The sequence below is a fragment of the Coptis chinensis genome, chromosome 7, assembly GCF_015680905.1.
Source record: "Coptis chinensis isolate HL-2020 chromosome 7, ASM1568090v1, whole genome shotgun sequence".
Classification (NCBI taxonomy): Eukaryota; Viridiplantae; Streptophyta; class Magnoliopsida; order Ranunculales; family Ranunculaceae; genus Coptis; species Coptis chinensis.
In genome coordinates this window covers 70,829,321-70,840,316 of record NC_141462.1, presented here as the reverse complement: position 1 = coordinate 70,840,316, position 10,996 = coordinate 70,829,321, and the positions used below count along the sequence as shown (strand labels likewise).

The 10,996-nt window shown below is 37.8% G+C and overlaps 2 long non-coding RNA genes across 3 annotated transcripts; both read left to right on the top strand.

The window, feature by feature from the left end:
- The first annotated feature begins 4,241 nt into the window (after positions 1-4,241).
- On the top strand, positions 4,242-4,823 carry LOC147488662 (uncharacterized). The gene is made up of 3 exons (XR_015200671.1): positions 4,242-4,472; positions 4,575-4,616; positions 4,705-4,823. It is a non-coding gene; the product is annotated as an uncharacterized LOC147488662 (long non-coding RNA).
- A 3,779-nt stretch (positions 4,824-8,602) lies between these two features.
- LOC147488661 (uncharacterized) lies at positions 8,603-10,591 on the top strand. 2 transcript variants are annotated; one of them, XR_015203199.1, is made up of 3 exons: positions 8,603-8,649; positions 9,678-9,758; positions 10,447-10,591. It is a non-coding gene; the product is annotated as an uncharacterized LOC147488661 (long non-coding RNA). The 2 variants fall into 2 exon arrangements; XR_015203200.1 differs by lacking the exon at positions 8,603-8,649 and adding an exon at positions 8,956-9,100.
- The last annotated feature ends 405 nt before the right edge of the window (positions 10,592-10,996 follow it).

The following is a 10,996-nucleotide window of genomic DNA, read 5'->3' as shown; positions in this document are numbered from 1 at the left end:
TTTGTTCAGAGGGGCGAAGTTTTTATCCATAGAGGGAAGAGCTTCTTCAGTTCCTCCCACACGTGGCTTCTTCTGTTGCTTTCCATCTGCACTACTGGCTACATTTTGGTATTACCCTCTGGGCATTTGTCCTTTTGATGGGGATTCGGCTATTTGGTGAACGTGATTACAGTCTCTCTTTGATTTTTGAGGGGAAAAATTTCCATTCCCTTCTTGAGGAACTCCAGGAACTGTTCGACTAGCTTTCTTTGCCTCTTGACGTCTGTTCAAGACATCTTCTTCCCACCCCGCATGAGTTTCAACCCTGTTAAGGAGTTCCTCTAAATCACGGGGTGGTTTTCTGGAGAGAGATTCGAATAAGGCGTTGTTTTCATCCAACCCTTGTTTAAAAGCTATTATAGCAGTCTGTTCATCACAAGACTTTATTTGGATGAAAATTTCCATGAATCGTTGCATGTAGGATCTTAGTGCCTCTCCATCCTTTTTCTTGGTGTTGAACAATGCATCGATCTATTTAGGTTGATGCTTGTTGCATGAGTACCTATCTATGAAGGCCCTAAATAGTTCTTCTGAGGACCTGATCTAACGCTCAAATAATCTATGGTACCACTGGATCGTAGATCCAGACAAGGAGGCTTTGAATTCTTGACACATGACATGGTCATATCTCTCGTATTGTCCTATAGTGGCACGATACCTGAATACGTGATCCACCGGATCTGACTTGCCACTAAAGACACTGAACTTCGGTTATCTGTAACCATGGGGATATGGTTTTCTCATCACTCGTGATGCGAAAGGAGATCTGCCTGCCCCCATTATGGCGGATTAAACAAGGGAGTCTTGCATTTTTCTCCCCTTGCCCGTCATCCGATGCATCTGACAGATTAGGTCATTCTTCTCAGTTTCCCATGCAGCTTCTTTGGTAGAATGCTTCTTGGTTTGAGCTCTTTTTCTGTGTAGAGGGTCGACATCACGATCCTGGTCTGTTGACTCTGGTTCGGATGTTGTATCCAAGTCCTCATCTGAGTTGTTGTATTCTAACTCAGATGTCTCGCGTCGAGATGGATCCCCACGCCTTGGGTTCTTTGCACGACCACTTTCTAGAAGGTCGTCATCATTGAGATCGATGAGTGGCTCCTTCCCTGTGTCAGATTGATACAAATGCCTCAGTAGCTGTGCTTCTCATTCTAGATTGCTCCTTTGTTGTTCCAGAGCATGTACTGCTTGGCTTGCCTAAACAGACTCTGGGTTGGTGAGGACAGCATTCTCACCATCTTGACGCTCTTCTTTAGTGTTATTCTTGGGACCTGCACCGAGAATTGCTGGTGCGTTGGTGCTGGTCATGGGTCTCTGGAGGGGGTTGTTTGCATTGTGGTGACCAATGTTGTCCCCTCCTTCAGATGTATCATGATCTTCTTCTCTCACAGCGACACTGTGTGGTAGCGCCACCCTTTGTTTTCTTTGCTCCTGACATCACAACAGTAAGAGTTTTTAGGCTAAATCAATCGTCTGAAATGAATATTTACCTATTTTCATCCCCACAGATGGTGCCACTAGATGTAGGGGATTTTTCGAGCTTTCTCTGTTCTTTCTCTGTGCTGTGTGATCTTGGAATCTTTAATTGAATGGAGAAGGGATGAGATGATTGTGAGTTAAAGGTTGAACCATCTAACGGCTGCCTACGTATCTCCTTGTTTATTATGGAGAACCAAACCTTATCTTACGTAGTTCCTAAGAGCGAATCCCTTTGGTTTATATAGGAAGAGCTACGAGAGTCCTAGGGTTTAGGGTTGTCTTCACCGCTTGTGAGTTCCCTTCCATCTTTGGACTCTTCCTTCCTATTAGGATTCCTCTTCTTATGGAAATCTGAATCTTGACCATATCTTAAGAGAGGTAAGTTTCCTTGTTGATAATAATGTCCCATCATGTATGGGAAGATTATATCTCAGAAGAAAACTCCTAAGATATGTCATCACGATTCCTTCCTTATCATCAAAGATCGCCATCTTCAGTTTTCTTCTATTCAAGAACTGTCTATATCAGTTCCTAACGACTGGGTAATTGTTATGCTTGAAGGCGGTCAGTCATGTGCTTGGCACATGTCTACTAAATACTCGTGATGAACACGTGATCACTTATTCACAGAACTGATCCGATGGTCCTCATCCCATTTTGGACATCTATAGTCTGAGGTTATTTCTCATACACGTGTCTGTAGGAACCGTTATTCAGAATGCAAATATTTCTACGAACCGCGAACACCACGCGCAGCGGAATCAATGGGTGTCCACGATTTGTGATAGAGAACATACCTTTTAGATCCAATTTGATAACTCTGAGAATCCAAGCTTTATGAATCTGAATCAACAATCAACCCCTTGATCTTCTGTTGTATTCCTTTAGAATAGATTGGATGTTGTGTGGACAACGATCTACCAATCCCCTTCTTTCTCACAAAGCTAGATCCAATTTTGGATCTATCTTTCCTTGCCTCTTTTTCTGTTCAGATGAATAGTGAATTTCAGCCAGAGAGAGAGTATTCTATTTATAGGCTACAACAGTGACCATGAGGAGAAATTAGGGTTGGGCCTCCTGACGGGCTTGGGCTTCCCATGTTAGCCCAGAACACACGGCCCAAGTCCGTCAACAAATGACTTATTCCACTAAAGGCCATTGTTGCACTACCGCCCTAATCCCAAATTACGTGTCAGCGTTTATGGGCTCCATATTATATGCTCGTTGATCTCCTCGTGTTTAAGATATCGAATGTCCGTTGATTAAGTCAAGTTACTGACAACTACATTAATCAACTTCTTATGTCCTTGAGTAGTACCACTCAACCTCATTGTCATGTCGGAATAAATCCACCAAGGGGTTTACATGACAATCTTTTTGAGCTCCTCAAGGGGACATCATCAACCCGACTTCTTGCGGGACACAGATTCCTTCTATAATCAACAACACACCTTACATACAATGTCATTACCCAATCCATCGAGTTTGTTAATTCACCAATTAATCTCACTCATTGATGATTTAAAGCAATGTACAATGCATGTAAGTGCCCGTTATTATATCCGGATTAGGAGGACAAGTATCCATAATAACAGAGGCGTTTGTTCTCTTATATAGTCAGTATAAGGAGAAACAACCTTACTTGGTCATGTTCAATACACACAAAGTGTACTAGTGTAATCCTATAGTCAAGATAGACTAATACCAGATTATACTACAACCGTACTAATGGTTTGTCCAAATCCATCTAGGTTGTGAATGATTACTTATACTTTATAAGGTACTGATGATATGATCTTTTGTGTGTTCACACCATATCATCTACAACATAAAGTATTAGACACATGCATATAACTAATAACATATATAATATGCATAACATTTGCCCATATGATTCTCATTCAAAATATAAAGAATTAGAGTTAATACAAAAGTAATACTTTTAGTATATAACCCTATCAGTGTCATCTGTTCAGTGACGGGAAATCCCCCCTACAAAGATCATAAGAGTTGAACTAGAGTTCAGAGCCACTATCAATGAGATTTGTGGTGTAGCTAAACTTTTATGCTAGTAAAACCTTGATCTGAGAGGACTTGGTGTTCACTAGCACTACTACAGAATGACACATATACCACGGTTAATAAAAACATTTATACCACGGTTCTTCCAAAAATCGTGGGAAATACTTATATACCACGGCGGAAATTTCTTTGGTCATTGGTTTACTAGTATATGCCACAGTTATATGAAAACCATGGGATAAGTTGGGCCATATACCATGGTTAGTTTTTTTTCAGCATGAGAGTACTCCACATCCCCACTACCTTAAACATAAATAGTGGTATATAAATTTTCCACTTTCTACCGTGGTTTATGACTTTATGCCAAATAGTCAAATACGCGAAATAAAAAATACACATTACCAAACTCATTCAAATTGGATTCCCGCTATTCTCTCGGTCTCTCCCCATAACTTCTACAGTTCTACGACTCTTAGGATTCCCGCAACAGTGAGAAAACCCACCGCAAATTGGGAGTGTGGAAGCTGCACAAACAGAAACTACGCGTTCAGATCCTTTTGCAACCGTTGTAAGCAACCTCAAATTCTAGTCGTCAACAAAACCCCTGCTGATTCGAAATGGCTACCTCGCATTGGGTACTTATGAGTCCAGTGACTCCCATATATATATATATATATATATATATATATATATTCTAACATCAGCTTTCTTTCTGTAATTTTCACTGTCCTATCACACACCTAAAATTTAGATTTTTTATTGGTAATATTAGGCAGCATGGGTTGCCGGCCAGTATGCACATATCAACTTCTCATATCCAAATAATTTTCTTAAAGCCTTCCACAGCGTTGTAGCTGGGCTGCGTGATCCAGATCTTCCAGTCCGTGTAGATTCCGTTTTTGCCTTGCGCTCTTTTGTAGAAGCTTCCAAAGGTACATGTGTCCTCGTTTCTTGAATTATTTTTGATTCCTTGAATATCGACAACCCCATCTTGGAGATGTCTATTTACAGAAGACTTTTATTTCTTCTTGCAGATTTGAGTGAAATCCGTCCAATCCTTCCCAATTTACTCGATGGTTGGAACTTTATGAGATTTATGTTTGTATTTATAACAGTATCTGATCTAAATTATCCATAGTGAAATCATTTCTTTTTCCCTTGCAGAATTCTTCAAGCTAATGAACGAGGTTGAGAACGAGGATCTTGTATTCACCTTAGAGACTATTGTTGACAAATTCGGGGAAGAGATGGCACCGTATGCCTTTGGATTATGCCAAAATCTGCTATATTAATGGGACAACTTCACAAATGCTTGTATATGTGTTCTTATTTTCTTCTTATTGGGATTTTCATTTTATTTATTTATTTTTTTAACCCTTCAGAGAGGGTCTGCATTTTTGGAAGTGCATGAATGTTTCTTTGAAGCGGATGACGATGTCGATGATCCCGGCGCTCTAGCTACAGTTGGATGTTTGCGTGCCATCAGCACTATTCTTGAATCTGTGAGCAAGCTTCCGAGCCTTTTCATTGAAATCGAGCCAACTTTATTACCTATTATGCGTCGGATGTTGACTATGGACGGGCAAGGTATGCTAATCTTCTTCTTTCTTGTAAACTATGGTTACTATATAGTTTGATCTTGCCATTTATATCAAAATGATTGCTCTAACATCTCCCAACTTTGAATTATTACCTAATCGAGTATTTTTTTTAAACGGGTGAATGACTGTTTTTATTTACTATTTTATTATTTCTAGTTTCATTCTTAGGAGGTACTCAACAACTATTTGGTATTCCTTTCTATTTTCTTTATAATGTTTTTCAATCCATTTTCCAAATAATGTTTTGGTAACTAAAATGTTAGTTTCTCCTGGTTTTTTCTGTTTTAGTTTCTTTTGGCTCACATTCAAGATTGTTGTATCCAAGTGTAGTTTTCCAGGGGACAGTTGAAGACTGATTAGTAGTTAGAAAACTTGGGAAAGTGATTATGAAATTTTTGTATGTATCGTTGAAAGAAATGAAAGGAGTTGTATTTAGGAAATTTATTGTACAGGAGAAAAAATTGCGTGGATGACAGAGCAATAGGCATTGGTCATGGTTTATGTTGTGAGGATGTCATGAGATATGAAACCGTTTAAGAATTGGCCAAAGTTACATCAACAAATGAAATGCATAAAGATTGTACACGAGTCTTAGTAGTTGATGGGGAGATGTGAAAGATAAAAGTGCATACATATATTGCAAAGAATTTACAATGTTGAAATCATCTCTCGTAAAGGCCATAATGATTAGAGATGGGAATTTCTTAAGACTAAATGGTATGCCCTCAGAGAAACTTGGAACTATATTGGATGTTATTGCTTTGTCTTGGCTAACGTGAGTTGTTCAGTAATAGTTGAAGACTAAGAAGATACATCAAAACTTTTCATAAGAAGAAAGCAGACACAATTGAGAGATGGGAGGTTCTTAAGACTAAATGGCTTGGCATTAGAAACTTGGAACTACATTGGATATTATTTGGTTGTCTTGCCTTACTTGAGCTGTCCAGTAATAATTGAAGACCAAGGAAGATACATCAAAACTTTTCGTAAGAAGAAAGCAGACACAAATTGCTAGTCATTGAGGCATTTTCTTATGATCAGAAACTTGGAATATGGAACTGTGAGAGTGACGCCATTTCATAAAATTACTGTGCTAATTGGATGACTTGAACAGTTTGTTAAAGATGATATTCCTTTCATGTTACCACTGCGTGCTATTTTAGCATGTTACTTGCAATGTTTTCCCACTGTGTGGAACATCTATTAAGTTAAGTTTAAATCAATTACAACATATGCTTGCTTGCTATTGAGAAAAAAGTTAGTTTTTCACGTTTCATACTCCTCTCACCCGCCTTTATATTTCTCGCAGAGGGTTTTTGAGGAAGTTTTGGAAATAGTGTCATATATGACGTTCTTCTCTCGACAATATCTGTTGATATGTGGAGTCTTTGGCCTCGATGATGATGGAAGCTTTAGGTGATTGGGCTATAGATTTCTTTCCAAGTAAGTAGCATCCACTTATATACTTGCGATTGGTCAACGTGATTTCAGCTTATAATTTCATGCATGTGTATTTTTTTTTTTTTTTAATGTTCAAGTTATAGGAAAAGGACACCGTGGTCGGAAAAGGATACCATTGACATTGTTTCTCTTTAAAAATACTTGCAGCAGATTTTAATTTGGTTGGAATCAAGATTGTCAAAATCATACGATTCCCGCTTTGAATCGTATGATTTGAGTCGAGTCCTAATCGGAAGATTATAATTGTTCGCCAAGTCGGAACGCGTGGTGGAGTTGTGAGGAAACGCTGGTTAAATCGCTGACTTCGTATGGAATTGGATTATTTTGTGATTCCATGATCCAAAAACCCCCATTGAATCTGGCGATATTTTCTGTAAGGAAAGAAAGAGAGAAAGAAAGGAGAGATCGTGTATAGCCAATCTGCGAAGTGATACTTAATCTTCTTCGATCCGCTCTCATCTTCTGTGATATGTACTTCCTATTTTTTCTTTCTCGATCTCTCTTTCTTCTTATAGCAGTGTGTGTTCTGGGCAAGACGGCAGCTTTAGGGTTTCACATAAGAGTTGAGTACGATCTTCTTTTCAAAAGAGAATGCGGGTCAGCCTAACTAATGTAAGTCCCATTTATAGAAAGACTTGAGTATTTGACTACTTAGGGCCCATCTAAAGTAAACTTCAGTATTTCACTAAAGGCATGAGGCCATCCTATAAGACCAACTAAATACTCCACGACTGACCCGTGTCATCATACCCCCTTACTTTGTTCTAACCATGCCACTTACTATGTAATCACTTTTAATTCCTCCAAAGTTCTGACTCGGATTAAGTTGTGTAAATATTAAATAATATGTATAAGTAATATTTGTTGTTTATTTATAAAAATTCTTGAATGTGATTCGCGACTTGATAAGATTCACGATTCGCAAAATATAGGAAACGATTCATGAGTTGACAACTATGATTGGAATTAGGTTAAACTTAAACTTATAATCGTTGCTTTTAGTCCTGAATAATATGTATTAAAACTTGAACTTATATTCTAACAAGTCATCTGAAAAAGAAAAAAAAATGACGATGCTTACAACTCAAGATCCTTCAGGATTGTGCCTCACTTGAATTATCCTTCGAGGGGGGACTGAGCAATGTGTTACTCGCTGTAATTAACGGCGAAATAGGTTGCCTCGGTGGTGCTCACAAGTAGGGCGTAGAGATTAGGATTCAAGATCTAACAAAAAAGGTTGCCCCTTCTTAGTCAAGGTCACTCTTCTCTCTCTCTCTCTCTCTCTCTCAACCCATATCTGGTATTCTATCTTTTGATATGTGATTTCCTTTGGAAGATTTTACTTGTGTTTGACTCCTTTATTTCTACGCTCTTGTTACTTGTTTTATGGTTCAATTTGAAAGTGAGGTGTACGGATCTGGTGTTTTTCTTTTAGAACAAGGTGGAGAAACCCATTGTTCATGTCTTCTTCTTCTCTTCCATGGTGAACACAGCTGTCATAGGAATGTTTCCAAGTAAGTGCAATACATCCCATTCTTTTTCTGTCTCTTCTGTTTTTTTTTAATGATATTTCTAGTTTTATATCACAAAACTGTTGTGTAGATACCTGAACGAAACCACTATACTTCCAATATACAATTCTCTTATGGAATTTATTTATATTGTTTTTCCCCGTTGGAAAGGTCATGGGACAAAGCGATTGGCATCGAGGGAATTTTAGGGTGAATGGGAAAACAAGAGGTTGAATCACGCGAGATATAAACAATCATTTTCTGGTATGTAGTGTACAAGATAATCATTTACCAATGCACGTTAAACTATATATCTTGTGGAATTAGACTGTTTCTCTTACATACTTTATTTCTAGAAGTATAGACAAATCAACAGCCTTCATACCAGGGCTATGAGCATATTGAAGCCCCGACAATGATCGTATTATCCGGACCTTACCCATACCCCAATGGAAGCTCCATAACACCTTGAAACTCACAAGGTCAAGTGCAGTTACCACATTTCACACACCAGTGCCTACACTTCTTGGAAAAGGGTAATACTGGTTTTCTATTTCTTTGTTTTTGGCTTTTCACTCATTTTTTACCAATCAACACAGTAAAAGAAACAAACATCTAGGAATCTCTTTTTTCACTTTTTATTTTCTGAGACCAATTTATTGGACGTGCTATCCAAAGAGTAATTATAAAGATTTTAACTCGATCAATACTTTAACTTTTAAGTTTGTGGGAGCCACAGAAAGTTATGCTCATCTATCTTACTGCTTTTATATCTAATTGCATTAAGTTTATTCAAATTCAATGGCTGTAGTAAAAGGTGGTGATATTATTAGTAGAATGGATATGACTCGTGAGTCTGTGAGGCTCTCTGGGAGCAATCATGAACTTCAATCGCCCAAATAAGCCATCTGGAAGGCTACTATATGTACTGGTTTATGTTTTAGGGATAAATGCTATATTTTCAGATGGTTCTCTTTCGTCGGAAAGGTGGGCTTAGGTTATTTGAAATTGTTGTTAGTTTGTCACTTGCTTGTATAAGAACTTCGCACCTTTTAGTACTGTAAAGGAGTCGCTAGCCCACTGCTCTAAACTCCGCCAATGAAACTTTTTGGCTTTATGTTAACTTGGATTACCAATTATCAGCACCACAGTTCCACAAACAACACCATAATTAAGGAGAAGAAAATCAATCAAATGTGAAGGAATAAGTACACGCGAGTCCCGAGAAAGTTAGTTGTAGAGGATCTAAATGTTGTCAATAATCAATAGTCTTACCACATTCTTGATAGCTAAATCTCTTGCTTGATTATTACATGTACGCGGCAGAAACCGGCTCAAAAATAATCGTTCAATCATTTGAATTACCTAGGCTCCAGTGTTGCAGTGCATGAAACAATTTCCATTATGCAGCCTTCCCAATTTGTTAAAGTTTTACACAATTTTATTGTTTGTAGACTCATATAGAAGAAGTGTGATAGGTATTTTACGTTTAATTTCTAAATCTGTGTCTGGGCATGTATATTTCAAAATTTTGATTTTGTGATGCAGCTTTTCTATGTGTTAGAGCAAAGCAATGGCGTGATGGAGATTGGGTGTGCACAAACTGCAGCAACCACAACTATGCATCACGGTCGCAGTGCAATAGGTATGTGTCCGTTCTTCTCTATTTGTCCTCTGGGTCTCTACAACTAAGTTACTCTGTCATCTCTCCATGACTCCATGATTATCTGTTTGTCAAGGGAAAATGTATGCCTCTAGCAAAGTTGAATGTTATATGTTGTTCTCTCAAACTCATAGACGAATCTCTACTAACTTATATATGATATGTAAGGCTGCGTTTGGTAAGCTGAGGACAAAACTTATGGTCCTTTGCCGCTCTGTGTTTCTGAAAAAAAGGAAAACCCCCTGCTTCTAAGTTTTCTTAAAATGCTCCAATAAGCGTACACAAATTTCATGCCACATGGTGAAAATATATACTTCTCCATCCTGATAAACTCGCCATGAATATGGCGGATGAAGTTATGGCGGCGTAAAAATACTGCTGACTGAAAAAAATACATTGAGATTTTCCAAAGAAATCTTTACTTTTCCAATCAAAGTCAAGCTAAACTTCTGGTTCAGTATCAACCTCTGGATTTACCATCAATATCACATCATGTTCGTGATTGTGCCTGACTGAGCCATAGTTTTGTATGTTTTGCACTTTCTAAGTATGTGTTCTTTTCGAAATATTTATTCCTAAATCTTTTTGGTTCCTTCCCAGTTCCCTCTAGATTACAATTACAATTTAGAATTAGGTAGTAGCTGATTGTTTAATGCATTCCACTCTGCAGGTGTAAGACTGAGAAAGATGCGGTCAATCAATCTGTTAGTGTTGTGCTTTGACTCATCCAGATAACAAATTTAGAACTGAAGGAGACATACACGCAAGATGAACTTGACGGTGTTCGACTCGATATTATGTAGTTCATCCAGGAAAATAGGGTGTTTCAATTCGGGCCGAATTAAGATGAGTTTTAGCTATGTTCGGACCCTCCAAATTTAATTTATGAGTCTTACCTTTTTAATTTATGAAAAGGAATTTGAAGTTTGTTTTCTTAGTGCACTCAAAAAATTAATGGAAGTTTTTTTTTATTATTATTATCTTTTTTTGCAATGTTTGATAGTTTATTGTACATTTTGGAATTTGTTGGGAAGATGAAAATGTTGTATGTAGGCAGGCTGTATAAATTTTGTTATGCAGGTTCGGTTTTTAAGTGGAAGACTGTTACTAGCATTATTATTAAAATATATATATATATACCACGGTTTGGCATAAACCGTAGTGTTTAGTATAACTATATACCACGGTATTATAACATATACACTAATATAAACCACGGT